Consider the following 4,547-nt stretch of genomic DNA (forward strand, 5'->3'; position numbering starts at 1 on the left):
AGTCCCTGCCACTCGGTTGGTGTCAGGAGCCCTTGGCATGGGCTGGAAGTCCCTCCGGGACACAGAGGCCTGGTTCCAAGTGGGTTCCGCGACCAGCCTGCCCTGGAGCTGCTGGATTCTGGAGCAAGCAGGTCTGTTTTCTCTTCTTGCAGTGCTGGAGATCAAACCAGGGTCTCCCCCGTGGAAGGCACCAGCTCTACCACCGCCACAGCCTCAGCCCTAGAGCAGAGTTCTGATGCCAGGACTCACCTTTTCCCTGAGCCTTGGGCCGTAACTAGGAAGATTTTTTTTTTTTTTTGTCGTGAAACCACACCCCGTGGTGGGCCTGCATTACCAGCGCGTGCTCTGCCCCTCAGGAGACACAGGCGGCTGGGGCAGGCAGAAGGGAAACTCAAACCCGCTTACCCTTCCTGAGGACTCTCTCCCAAAATTTTGCACAGCACATAGCTCTGATTTTTCCTTTTGAAAGATCGCTTAAAATAATCGAGTCTCCCGGGGCCGAAAGCCTTTCTGGGCACTTCGTGACCTCCCTATACCGTAACACCCGACCCTTTCCTTATTTGGCCTTGGGATTATTCCCTGTTCTTAGCTCTTATAAATAGCACTTGGAAATCTTTGCACAAGTCACATTTTTTCCCTTTTGAATTAATATTTCCTTGGGGTATATTCCCTAAACTGGTATTACTGGGTCAAAGGTTTTAAAAATTCCTTAGCTCTGGTTTCCTGCTGCCAGAACACTCCCTGTGCAGACCCAGGCGAGCCGAGCAGGTCAAACGTTTCGCCAGGTTTCCCACAGGGCCGCAGAAAACTGATTTTCCTTCCTGCCTTCTGCGGCATTGTCTTGGGGGGGGGTTGGGGGTGTTGCAAGATTTAAAATCAAACAAAAATAAAGATGGGAGGCCGGGCGTGGGCGCGCACACCTGTAATCCCAGCACTCAGGAGGCTGAGGCAGGAGGATCTCTGTGAGTTCGAGACCAGCCTGGGCTACATAGTGAGTTCCAGGTCAGTCTCAACTATACAGTGAGACCCTGTCTCAAAAAAAACAAAAACGAACAAACAAAAATAAAGATGGGAAAGCACTCTTTCTGTAGCCAGGGGGCGCTCTTCGGGGCACAATGGATTATGAAAAAGTGGGACAGCTGCAAGCCTGCATTTACCAGCAGAGGGAGCCAGGTCCACAGTGCCTTGGAGAGCTGGTGGGTGGTGACTGCTAAGGGCCAGGACAGGGTGGTGGAGAGGGGCTAAGAAGAGTAAGAGGAGCTTGAGTTTGAGGTCAGCCAGGGAAACACAGCAGAGTCCATCTCAAAAAAAAAAAAAAAAAAAAAAAAAAAAAAGGCGTGGTGGTGCATTATTCCTCATCCCAGTATGGGGGAGGCTGAGGCAGGAGGACTGCTGAAAATTTGAGACCAAATTCTACATAATGAGTTCAAGGTCAGCCTGAAGTACTGTAGCCTGGGCTACATTTAAGAGACCCTATCTCAAAAAACAGAAAAAGAAATAAAAAAGAAACAAAAGTTGTAGATAAATTCTTAGCCTTAGGTTCCATCCCTATTGGTGCAAATAAGTAAATAAACAAAACCCCACTGAATGCTCCCCATCTTTGGGCTCCTTCTGAAGGAAATTAGGCACAGCCGAATTTGGATGGGGTTTGGCCCAGCCTTGCTGTGACTTGGTCCCCAAGGTCACGGCATCGACAGGTGGTCGGGACTGTAAGAGGCAGGGCTCAGGAAGGGGCTCTCAGGATGGTGCCGGTCCTGAGGAGTGGAGCCTGTCATCTGTGACCGGATCAGTTCCTTACTGGAAGGCCACCTGCACGCTGATGTCCCTGCTGCCCGTTACTGTGTGACACAGCTGGGGCCACACCAGATGCTGATGCTGTTCTGTTTAGACTTTCCAGAATCCTGAACCAAATAAAAAAATTTTTTGAGACAGGATCTCATAGTAGCCCAGGCTGGCTTTGAACTCTGATACTCTTGCCTCAGCCTTCCAAGGGATGGGATTACAGGTAGGAACATCACAGTGAGCTTTTAGATTGTCTTTTAAAGTTCGGAAGGTTTAAAATTACGTATGTTTCCTGAATACTCTCTACACTGAAAAAGCCTGGCACGGTGGCACACACCTCTAATCCCAGCACTTGGGAGGCTGAGGCAGGAGGATCTCTAAGAGTCTGAAGCTGTACTGGACTACAGAGTGAGCTGAAGGTCAGCCTGCACTACACTGTGAGACTCTGCCAATAAACACATAAACAGAAACAATGTATTATACAAACATGTCATATTAAATTGCAAAACGACATATATATTCTGTTAAAACATATATACACTTCAGGAAATGAAAAACTTGTATAAATATTTTAATGCTAATGTTTGAGACATTATGAGATTAATCCAAGCTACCTTTGGCCTCTACAATTATAAGAGGTGCTCATAGTAGTGACCATGAACTTGCAGACATTTATTAGTATGGCAAACTGCTGTTTGGGTGGCCTTAATCATTGAGATTGCTGCCTGTGCATTTTCAATTTCTTCTCTAATAGCCGGCAGTGTCATGGGTTTTCTGCAATATACAGCATCATCTAGCTTCCTCCAGACAAGTGTAACACCATCTGTTGAAAGCATGTCATACTATTTTTCTTTTCCTGACATGTGTACACACTTTTGGCTTTCTCTCCCACACATATATTTGATACCAACTATGATTTTAAAATGAATGAGACTGAAAATGTCAACATCAACTATCCCTAGGTGGGGGAATCATGCCTATTTTTTTCTGCCTCTCATGTATCTATTTTGTCTCAGTTATTCTGCACTAAGCACATGTAACTGTCTCCTCCCTAGCCCAGTACCTGGGCTCAGATCCCAGGTGAGGCAAGTGCTCTGCCACTGAGCTCTATCCTCAGCCCATTTTTTTTTTTTAATGATTCTGTCTCAATAAGATGCCTAGATTGGATTTGAACTTATTATCCTCCAGCCTCAGCCTCCCAGAGTACTGGGATTACACACATGGCCAGCACACCCATCTGGTTCACTGATTTTATAACACTAGTTCTCATAGGGGCAGGTTGTAATCACTGGGGAGGTTGGTTTCTGTCCCCAGTTGGTGTGTGACACCTGTGACAGCAATGGGGCATCTAGCCTGCTTCTGTCTCAAAAGGACTTCTTTGGCTTTTTGTAAAATAATGGGATTGAACACAGAGCCTTTGTATTGACAGTTACATCTCCAGCTTCTTCATTTTAAAAATATTTATTTCTTACTTTGAGACAGGGCCTCACTCAGTTGCTAAATTGTCCAGGCTGGGCTTAAATTAGTGATCCTCCTGCCTCAGCCTCCAAGAGGGCCAGCATTAGAGGTGTGCTCCACCAGTGCCGGCTCACAAAGGACAGCACATGTTTTGGTGCCAGCTGTGTCCTTTAAAACGATTTCCCATCTCACCCTGCGTTGCAGCCCTCAGCATGAAAACCCGTGAGCTCCACAGCTCCCCTAGGTGGCCCTGAGCACGTGCTTCATATGAGTCCACTGTAGGGTAATGGCTAGGAAAACAGAAGCACCTTCTACCCCCACACTGTGGCACCCTGCCACCTGCTGTGCCCTGCACCCAGGACACGCTGAGATCTGCCCAGCTCCTCATCCCTGCAGCACCACCACCCCACGCAAGTCAAGGCTGTCCCTGAGGCTTAAGGTGATGAGCAGATTCAAGTTGTCCTGGAATGGAGGGGACACAACGGGGTGCCATCTCTCGGACCTCCCTTCCCCTCCCGACCCCCAAGAGGCTGAGGCAGGAGAGTCTACTGCAGACCGGGGCCAGCCCTCTCACCCCGTGGACCACTCACCTTCTGCAGGAGCTTCACTGAGCTCTGGAGCTTGGTCTGTAAGACTTAAAAGTCTCACTTTCACTCCACGGAGCGCAAACAGCCCAAAAGGCCTTTGCAATGTTGGGCCCTAAAGCCCAATGAGGCTCTGTGAGCGCTATCGAGGAACAAGAAACCCAGGAAGGAACACACCAGGCTAGATGGTAAAAGAGCTTTATTAGCCTGGCCAGACGGCACTCTCAGAACCAAGTGGCTGGCTCAGAGAGGCGCCTAGCTCAGGGGCTGAGGTCCTCTTATAGGGAGTAAAAGAGGGGGTTAACATTTTTGGGCTCACAGACAGGGGACAAAGGTCTGCTGACTTGAGCTGGTGGTCAGCAGTCACATATTGATGAGTGACACGTACCACCCATAAGATGTATCAAAGGTCACCAAGACACTCCGGATGAGCAAACAGTTTGTCGATTAACTTGGGGCTCTATGTCTGGAGTCTCTAATTTACAGGTAGATTCAGAATCAAAGGTCACCAAGACACTCCGGATGAGCAAACAGTTTGTCTGATCAAACAGTTTGTCGATTAACTTGGGGCTCTATGTCTGGAGTCTCTAATTTACAGGTAGATTCAGATCCAGACTTCAAACAATACAAGAGTGATACACATTCTTAGGCCAGGGCTGGAACAAAGGTCGGGGCTGTGGTTACAATGGGAGGGGTTCAGGACACTGTCTCCTAGGCCCTTTG

Source organism: Fukomys damarensis, unplaced genomic scaffold, assembly GCF_012274545.1.
Source record: "Fukomys damarensis isolate Sample0158 unplaced genomic scaffold, DMR_v1.0_HiC HiC_scaffold_13, whole genome shotgun sequence".
In the NCBI taxonomy this organism is placed as follows: Eukaryota; Metazoa; Chordata; class Mammalia; order Rodentia; family Bathyergidae; genus Fukomys; species Fukomys damarensis.